Source organism: Mesocricetus auratus, unplaced genomic scaffold (genome assembly GCF_017639785.1).
Source record: "Mesocricetus auratus isolate SY011 unplaced genomic scaffold, BCM_Maur_2.0 Super-Scaffold_100003, whole genome shotgun sequence".
Taxonomy (NCBI): Eukaryota; Metazoa; Chordata; class Mammalia; order Rodentia; family Cricetidae; genus Mesocricetus; species Mesocricetus auratus.
This window is the reverse complement of record NW_024429188.1, coordinates 81724372-81734833: the sequence shown is the minus strand read 5'-3', so window position 1 is coordinate 81734833 and position 10462 is coordinate 81724372. Positions and strand designations below refer to the sequence as shown.

The 10462-nt window shown below is 36.4% G+C and overlaps 1 long non-coding RNA gene across 1 annotated transcript in view; it reads right to left on the bottom strand.

The window, feature by feature from the left end:
* Positions 1-2480: 2480 nt before the first annotated feature.
* LOC121139855 overlaps positions 2481-10462 on the bottom strand; it is a 47653-nt gene continuing 39671 nt past the window's right edge. Inside the window, exon 3 of the long non-coding RNA XR_005876692.1 lies at positions 2481-2763. This is a non-coding gene — a long non-coding RNA (uncharacterized LOC121139855). The remainder of the gene's footprint in view (positions 2764-10462) is intronic.

The following is a 10462-nucleotide window of genomic DNA, read 5'->3' as shown; positions in this document are numbered from 1 at the left end:
ATAAGTTGCCTTTGTTATGTTTAGGTATGTTCCTTGTATCCCTATTCTCTCCAAGACTTGTCATGAAGGGGTGTTGGATTTTATCATGGTCTTTACCAGCATCTCATAATATGATCATGTGTTTTTTTTCTTTCAGTTTGTTAATATGGTGGATTATATTAAGAGATATCTGTATGTTAAACCATCCTTGCATCTCTGAGATGAAATCTACTTGGTTATGTTAGATGATATTTTGATGTGTTATTGGATTTTGTTTGCAAGTAATTTATTGAGTATTTTTGCATCTGTGTTCATGAGGGAAATCGATCTGTAATTCTTTCTTTGTGGAGCCTTTGTGTGATTTGGGCATCAGTGTGATGGTTACCTCATAAAAATAATTTGGCAGTGTTCCTTCTGTTTCTATTTTGTGGAATAATTTGAGAAGTGTTGGCATTAGCTCTTTTAAAGTCTGGAAGAATTCTGTGCTAAAACGGTCAGACCCTGAGCTTTTTTTGGTTGAGAGATTTTAATGACTGCTTCTATTTCCTTGGGTGTTAAAGGTTTCTTCCAATTCTTTATTTGATCTAGATTTAACTTTGATAAGTGGTATCTATCAAGAAATGTCTGATTCTTTTGTGATTTTCCAATTTTGTGAAATTCGGGTTGTTTAAGTACGATGTAATGATTCTTTGTTTTCCCTCAGTGTCTGTTGTTAATTTCCCCTTTTCATTTCTTATTGTTGATTTGGATATTCTCTCTCTGCATTTTAGTTAGTGGGGTTTCTCTATCTTGTTGATTTTTCTCAAAGAACCAACTCTTTGTTTCATTGATTCGTTGAATTGTTCTCTTTGTGGCTATTTCATTGATATCAGCCCAGAGTTTGATTAGTTCCTGCAATCTGCTCCCTTGAGTGTTATTTCTTCTTTTTGTTCTAGAGCATTTAGGCATACAATTAAGCTGATAATATGAGATTTCTCCAATTTTTTTCATGTAGTCATTGTTGTTTGCTGCAGCTTTGGGCGATAAAACACGAACAACAAAACTCAATAAAACCCACGTGGAGTTTATTAGGAAATTGAGCAAAGGGAGGGGTAGGTGTTGGCCAACTAGGAACAGAGTTGAAAGGAGAAGGCTAAGGGGAAAAACGGGTAAGAAAGGGTGAACAGGTGGGAGTCGCTCACTTAAAAGGAAAAGCTTGCCCATGTGTACAGAGTCCTTACGCAGCCAGGTAATGCATGACATAGCCACACAACACAGGGCCCTTTAAGCTGTCTAAGTATCTGCCTGAATGCAAGTTGTCAGGGGCCGGGGTCAGCACAATACCAGGATATCAACGGGAATTGCTATGAATTTCTTTCATTGTTTCTCATCAGTTTTAGTATGTTGTATTTTCATTTTAATTCAATTTTTAAAAGTTTTTAATGTCTGTCTTGACATATTTTTCATTCAGTGGTGAGTTTTCTAGTTATCCTGAGTTTGTAGGCTTTCTGTTGGTGATATCCAGATAGGATGCAAGGTTGTATGTTGAGACTTTCTTTGTGTACAAGTATGTGGTCAGTTTTGGAGAACGTTCCATCAGCTGCTCAGAAGAAAGTATATTGTTTTGTGTTTGTTTAAAAAGAAGGAATGTGATTAACACAAACTAGGAGCTGGCTAGGAAAGCTATCACATCACTGATTGGACTAAGCCTGGGAGGTAGGAGAACTCCCAATACAGGAATGATGACTCTTTAAAAATTCGTACCCATTTCCTTCTCTCAGGTTAATGGCATTCATTGCCATCTAATGTTTGCTACTAATTATAGGTCCATTTTGGTACATTAGATTAAATTAAATTTCCATCTTAATCTAATATCTTGTCAAAGCATCTGCAGATGCAGACATACTAAAGCTTAGGGGAGCTTTGGGATTTTGTGTGTGTGTGTGTGTGTGTGTGTGTGTGTGTGTGTGTGTGTGTTGGCTTTTTTCTGAGACATACTTTTCTGTGTGTAATCCCAGCTGTCCTGAAACTCTGTAGACCAGGATGGCCTTGAACTCAGAGATCTGCCTGAGTCTGCCTCCAGAGTGCTGGGATTAAAGGCAGCAGGTACCTCTATTGCCCCATTCTTTGTTGATTTTAAATAATGTTTGTTACAATTGTTCTCTGACAATTTCATGTATGTACACAATGCACTGTGATCACTCTTGTCTTCCTTTTTCCCTTCAATCATGTCTTTGTCTTTTGTTTTGTGATACCCTGGCTTTATCCAGGCCCATTCGTGTTGACTTTTTTAAAGACTTTAATCCTCAATGCTTCTCCCAAGTCCAAAGGATATTGCCTGAGGTTCAGTGATTAAGTGGAAAATCATCTTACCCATGTAAGTCTGCAATATAAATTTAGAATGATTGACACAAGCAACAAAACCCCACTTCTTCCTTGTATTTTGTGGTTAACCCCTCATGACCCATAATAATGACCTTAATAAGGTAATTTAACGCTTACATAGCAACCTTCCTTGATGACCCAGCCACAGAAGATAAACTGCTAGGTTTTAATTCAGCAAATTCACATGTCATTCATAATAATTTCCATTTTTAAAGTGATCCAATTTCCTGGGTAAATTATGTTTGAAAAAAATCCTTATTACCTTCTTGGTAATTCTTCAGGAAAAAGCAGTTCCTGGGGATAGTTTTGATGACGTCTTTCCAATAAATCAGAAATTTCTTCTCTAAAGGATCTCCTCTTACCAGATAAAATTCTTCCTTTTGAGATTGGCTAAGGGTCTTCTGGGCTGGGTGAAGAGCACTGTAAACAGAATGCAACACTCTATCATTCTCATTGGATGATTCCCTTACAAATGAAAACAGCTTGTTAAGTAGAGATGTGGCATGGCCATTTTCCATGGCTGTGCTGAAATCCATTAGGGAGAAGATGGTGTAAGGTTCAAAACAACCTTATCCTATCTCCTTTTTAAATTCGATGGTATTTGAGAGTATTTGTAAATTTAAAATGCATCTAAAAAAGAATAGGTACTCAGAAAGTAGTGTTATCAAAAATCAATAAAAGTAGTAATAACTGTAATATTTCCAAGTGTGTTTTTTCATAAGGAACTAAAAGTGTGTTTATTATGATTGCTTTCATCATTCCAACATTACAGGAACTTGTTATATTCCCTTGATGTTATTAAATCTTTGGCTAAATCTGGGCACTTTAGCAACGAAATAGAAAGATAATCTTATTGGGAACAGGCAAAAGTTATGTTGGTAGGTCCCTTTCCTCCTCATCTCTGCATGAGTCAGATACTTTGAAAACAGTGACTGAATATTAACTGAAGCCCATTAATTTATGTGAAAAGTTTTCAGATGCTCTTAGAAAAAAATATACATAGTGACCATTGCAGCAATTTAAAAAACATATTACATTCAGAAACTTATGAATTTTAAAAATAAATAGTTGAAAGACAAAGTATGAAACATAAATAATTTTGGAATTTGTTACCTGCATTGCTGTCCTGTTAAAACTAAAATAAATTTAATAGTAACACAACTTGGATTTTTTTCAAGATCAAATGCATTTTTAAAGATTTACTTACTTTATTATTATATTTTAATATTTCAAGATTAATGTGAGTACATTCTTTCCCTTCCTTCCTTTTGACCTCCAGTGTAACTGCTTTTGCTTTCTATCAAATTTGTGGACTTTTTTTCTTTACTTGTAGATAGATAGATAGATAGATAGATAGATAGATAGAGATATTAATGTTTTGCTTGCGATCTAACAAAGAAAGCTTGCCTGAGGATCAGATTATGGAGCTAAGCCACTAGTTAGCCATATAGGTCAGGCGCTGTTAGCACACACCTTTAATCCCAGCACTCTGGTAGGTGGCGGAGGTAGATGTATCTCTCCAAATTCAAGGCCACCCTGGGCTATCCAAGATTGATCAAGTCTAAAAAAGAAATAGCGCCAGGTGGTGATGGCTCACACCTTTAATCCCAGCACTAAGGGGTAGAGCCAGGAAGGGATACAACTGGGCAGAGATCGAAATATAGGGTAGGAGGAGACAGAAGGCAACAAATTCAGTCTAAGGAATAATGGAGACAGGATCTTGGTCACTTTAATTTAAGGGTCTGATAGAGGTAAAAAGGTCTCTCTAGTGGCTGGCTCCTTTACTTCCCTCATCTTTCAGCATTTACCCCAATATCTGACTCCAGGTTTTTAATATTAAGACCAATTAGAACTCACGATACATATATGTGTTTGTGTGTGTGTGTGTGTGTGTAAAGTTTTTGAACTCTTATTTACTTATTAATATATATATTCCTAAATATATAAATACAAGCATCTTAGTCTGTATAATGTTGCTTGTATGTATCTGTTTAGGGATAAACATTTACTATTGAATACTTAATTAATATGCTCTTCCTTTGGTAGTAATACTTCCCCCACTCTCAGCATTACTTAGTTGCCTGTAGATCTTTGTGTAAAACTGGGGGCTTATGAGCTTCCCCCTTCCACATTAGCATGTCTATTGGTGTCTTTATTGTTCATGACATATTTAGCTGACCATGTTAGTAAAACTCCATCAATATAACTTCTCTGACATTTCTAGGAGACACAATCTCACTGCAAATTTTCTGTTCATCTGACTCTTACAATCATTCCATCCCATCTTTCAATATGATTCCTGAACCTAAGGTTCAGGAGTTCTGTTGTGTTGTAGATGTATCAGATGGGACTCTGTATTTTGATCAGTTGTGGTTTTCTCATATGTTCTCCATCTGTGTGTGTGTGTGTGTGCACGCACATGTGCGTGTGTATGCATGTATTATGTATGTGTGTATATATGTATATGTGTATATATACTCACATGCATTAACTTATTGTATTTTGCATGAATCTGTGTGCACATGTGTATAGGTGATGGAAGAATGCCAAAGAGCATAAGATGCCTGGGTACTGGAGTTTCAGGTGGCTGGGAGTCATGTGATATGAGTGCAGGGAATTAAGCCTTGGTCCTCTTCAAGAATAGTAAGTACTCTTAACTGCTGAACCACATCTCTACACCTTGAAAATCATGTATTTGAAAAAATATTTCTATTCTAGAAATAAAATAGAGCTATGATTGCCTGTATTCCAATTTATAGTAGACTCAGCAATTGAAAGCAACCAAGAACTTCCAAATAAGTGGCAACATGAAAGTACTAAGAGCTAGAAGTACAGATTATTTTATAAGTCTTGTGTTTGTGCTTGTTTTGTTACTCATAGAAAAGGAGCTAAATTTGACACACTCTGTCCTCTCTCATAGGAAGAAGAAATACTAATGGAGTAGCCTAGATAACAACAAACTTTAGAAGGGTAGAAAGAAATTGAGAGATCAGTGGAAAACAATGGAAGGAGAGAACACAGAGGAAAAGAAAACTGATGCTGTAAAGCACAGGAAAGGCAGAAAGCAGAGAGACAGCAGTGATGCAGGAAAGAAATGAGGTCTCATCTAGTGAGTGATCTGGGGACTTACAGCCAAAGGGGAAGCCAATCCCTCACTAACAACTGAGATAATTGTAGAGTTAGAGTCATCAGGACAGAAGAAAAGAAAGTAATCTGAATGTAGTTACTCGAGGTGCCTATAGTACTCCCAACCTTAGTGGTTTCTGAAGGTTTATTATATAAAACAGTAAAATAGTTGATATGTATAAAGCCCCAAATCAACCTTATTCATTAAAACAGCTTTATGAATGCTGTGATGCTTACAAAGTATTTTAGTACAGTTTCTATTGTAAACAGTCATTTTGTCCTTTAAGTCTTGAAGGAAAAAGCTTCAGATCTTTGGGAAAAATTGCAAATCACTTAATGCCCACATCATGTAAGACAACTGAATGATTATTCTATATAGAAAACCCACAAACTGTCAAATGTCCTTTGAAGTGATGTTAATGCGTGAATATGGATGGGGCTAGGGCAGATTCTTGACTGACACATTAGATGCAGTACACTACAGTCTTTAAGCATAAAAGTTCTGGAGCCAGACAGTCTAGCTTCAAGTCCTGGCCCTGTCACTTGCTAATCTCTCCTTGGTGACATCATACTAAATAACAGCTTAGGTGAAAGAAAATCCTGAAAAATATTTGGTTTATATTTTTCATTATATTTTGCTTAGCATAAAAATAATGTATTTCATTATGATGTGTTCATATACGCATTTGTATTTTGCTTGTGTTTGCTCTAGGTAAATTTTCGCTGGTTTTGTATCTCAGTTTCATTTTTTATTGAAAGTCATTTTTCCACACTGTATACTCTGATCACAGTTTCACCTCCCTCATCTCTCCGATCCTTCACATCTGCCCACCTCCACAGCCACCAACTACATGCCTTCTTTGTCTCTCTCTCTAGAAAACAAGCATGAAAATTAAACAGAATTTTGAAAAGAATGAAAGAAAGTGTATAAGAAATGCACACATATACAAAGAGAGAGATACCAACACAAAACCCCTAAAAACACAAAGTCAGAAATCATAATATATATATACCAGAAAAAGACCAGTAATGTTAAAATTCCCAAACAAAGAAATATGAGACAAAGGTCTACAAAAATATCATTGAGTTGTTTTGGTGTTGGCCATCTAATGTTGGGCCTAGGTCCTGCCCTTAACTGTGTTTTATATACCCAGTGAGATACCATTGGAAAAAAACTATTTTTTTCCTTTGCGAGTGGTAGTCAATTGGAAATAGCTACTTGGTTAGGGATAGGACCTTGCGTCACCTTTCCCCTCTCAGCACTGGGACTCCATATGACTTGGACCTGTGTAGGTTTTGGGCATGCTGCCACAGACTCTGTGAGTTCATGTGTGCGTCAGTACTGTTGTGTCTGGAAGATGCACTCTTTTCTTGATGTCATCCAGTCCCTCTGGCTCTTACAATCTTTCTGCCTCATCTTCCAAATAGCTCCCTGAGTCCTGAGGGCAAGGGTTTGATGCAAACATCCTATATGGACTGAGTGTTCCAAGGTCTCTGACTCTGAACATTATGGTATCTCAGTTTCTTCTTCTAAAAAATGTAGTTAACAAATGTTGCCTACTTCATTTAGTGCCTGAGACTCTGACAAATGTGAGATCAACATAGTGCCCAGGATATAGTAAATACTTGATAAACTTGAGCAATGTTAGCATTGTATACCATTTGGACTTGTCAAATTATCTGCCAGCCATTAGGTCTCCTCATTCTAATGCCTACTTTGCACTGACTTCATATCTTTGTTTCATAGCTCTCCGATCTGTAACAGCCCATTCTATTATTTCAGTCTAACAGTTCCTTTCACAAAGTGTTACCTTTCTCTCAATAGTAATATTAATTATGGGTTAGGGTTATCAGCCTCATCTTTCAGACAAGAAAACCAAAGTTCAGTCAGCTAAGAAAATACTGCCTTATGGAAAAGTTTTACAGCTGTGCCTCTGACTCAGCATCCAGTAATAAGCCTTGGAGTTAAGCAGTCAGCAATAACTTCATTCTGGTCTCTAGGTAGTACTTCTTCCTCTCTGTCTGCCATAACCAAAAGCCACAGAAATCAATGTTAAAACATCGAAAGTTCCAAATGATTCTATATTTCCCATGTATGCTGTATTTTTGGTAGGAGTTGGAAGAGACTTTTCAGATTCTTCAAAACCACATCTATGCTTCTATCTGAATAACCTAAAGGCAAACAAGAATGATTTGATATCGATCACTTGAAGAAGAGAGTCAGTGTTAAGTAAATCCAAAACAAAATGGTTTTTCTCTGCTTATTAGGGAAAAATGACATAGAAATATTCATAAGCCTGTACCCATAAAAATATCCTTCACAAGAGGGCACTGGTATACAGGATGATAAGAGGAGTAATTGTATGTAGCTCAAAGCCATTGAATAAGGGGATCAATGAACTTTGGAATTAATTATGAAGCCATTCATTTTCTGTGTGTTTTACACCCTCTGCTCTCCTGAGTGTGCTCTTAGGCATACAGAGAGTAAGATGCATTTCCCGCTGCACCAAGATGAATGCAGGCCTTTTAAGCTAATAGGAAATAATGCCAGAAATAATATAAATACTGCAATAGCAAAGAAAGCCAGAGTAGAATGCTGGAGCACAAAACTGAACTCCCAGCACTCTGAAGTCTGACACAGGAGGATTTTGAGTTTGAAGTCAGTGTGGTCTGCATAAGTCTATATTCCAAAAAATAAAAGGAGAGGAAAGAAATCAAGGGTACAGAAAGCCAGGCTGTTTAAATATTTTGTGTGCTGGCTGATACTTTGGAACAGTCTTCCAAAGGCTTCCTTATCTCTCTGTTTTTATATTATACAACAATTTTGCTGTCACCAAACAAAACTCATACAGACTGCTTTCATTGCTAGATCTGTTTGAGGTCCTTTCTGAACATTTTTACCACAATTCAATTGACCTGTAAAAACTAATACTGGTTGTTTTCTTAACTTTGCTCCGTCCACAGACTAGAAGGCCTTTGGAAAGACCATCAGTCAGGTTCAAATGAGATGTTAAGCCAAACATCAACTTTGATAGAAACCAACACTGCACTTAAACACTTAAATGGGGAACTCAAAACTGCAATTCTATCTGTGAAACTGCAAATGACCCTCACAGAATGGAGGGAAGGTGGAGGCATTTAAACAAACAAATGCCATTGCATAAGTAGCTTTCTGATGAATTAGTTTAGAAGAACATTTTTAAATGGGAAGGTAGGATAGGCCACTGTGGAATATTTATATAACTGAAACATAAATAACATTCTACAATATAGTTCCCATATGAGAATTCTTGGCTTCCAGAAACATAGACAGTAAAGGTACTGCTTTTCTGCATTGGAATAAAAGAATAAACAACAGTGAGTATATCAATTAGCATTTTGTATAATGCTTTAATGTACATTATCTGCTTCTCTACTGACATGTGAGACGTTTTTACTACCTTCTAGAAATTTTCTCAGATCCCTACTTTGCCTTCTATGACACCACTTTGTCAAAGAGGTTGGAATACCTTGTTACGAGTGGGTAAAGCCAGACTTCTCTCTCTGTTTGAGCTCTGCTAGTATGGTCAGTAGTAAGGCCATAGTCATGTTTGTTCTAGTTGAGCCAATATGCTCTAAAACATTTCTGTTCTGCTAGGCTTTTCCTCTCCCATTTATTTGAATAAACTGAGCTTTTGTTGTGACCCTTTCAGTCTGTACCCACTGGTAGTGTTTTTTCTATTCAAAATGGAGAATGTGTGTGGAAAAACAGGCAAACAAAAACCACACACAAGTAATTCAACATCTGAGTTTGTTTGATATATAATTACAGAACTTAGTATTCTTAGCAGTACAGATAGGCAAAAGCATGCACAGTCTACTGTCTCATGGCAGAACTCAAAGTACTAACGTATTTAAAATCATTAGGGCTCAATTCTATAGTCCAACACTCAGTTGGGAAGTGGGAATAGAAGGATCAGGAGTTCCTAGTCACTTTGGGATACACAGGGAGTTAAAACTACCTGAAATGCTGTCTCCTAAAGATGAAAATAAAAATAAAATGAAAAGAACACATTAAGTTGACCAGTAATTTTTCTTAAAATATCATTAATTAGCCTGGTAAGGACAGAAGCCTCACTGACCATTGGTGAGTTTAGCTTCCACTGGTTTTCTGCAATGTAAGAAGTAAATGAAATGAATCATGAAAAAAAAGTGCTCTGAAGTTAGGGAGATTGCTCAGTAGGTAAAGCACTTGCCTCATAAGCATGGGGGGTTTATGTTCAAATTCTTAGAACCCACATAAGGCCAGGCTCAGTAGTTCATATCTCTAATGTCAATGTTCCAATGGTAAGATGGGAAATAAGACAACAGAATCTTCAGGAGGTAATAAACCAGATAGTGACAAACAAAAAGAGCCCTTGTTTCAAACAAGGTGGAAGATAAGGACCAACATCATATGAGCCCACACTCACACATGTGAACACACACACCTTGCATATATATATATATATATCATATAAATGTCCATGTACCTGATATTCTAGAAATATTTCCCTAAGTACAGAAAAGTTATATTTAATGTAGTCAGTCACATACACATTGTATTAAACTTCAACAAAATCAAAAATATAAGCATATATCAGGAGAGTATTTATTATTTAGATTATGACACATTACCCAGTGACATCTTGCCAATGTGCACAAAGACAGGTAACAGGCAAAACACCGAAACACTCCATCAATTAAAACTAGCAACTAAAGACTTACTGAATACTTGTGAAGAAAGGATGTTCAGACCATATACCACCAATATAACTGATATATAATCTGACTTGTAGGTGCCAAGATTTAACAAATAATAAATATTTTACACATCATTACTTTGTCCATACACACTATGATATATTGTACAACTACTAAAATAAATGAGAGGAGGTATAGGCAAGAATAGTAGGTTGAACAAATCAAGTTAACAATGATCACTCCTAAAGTTCACTACAATAGTAAAGAAGAA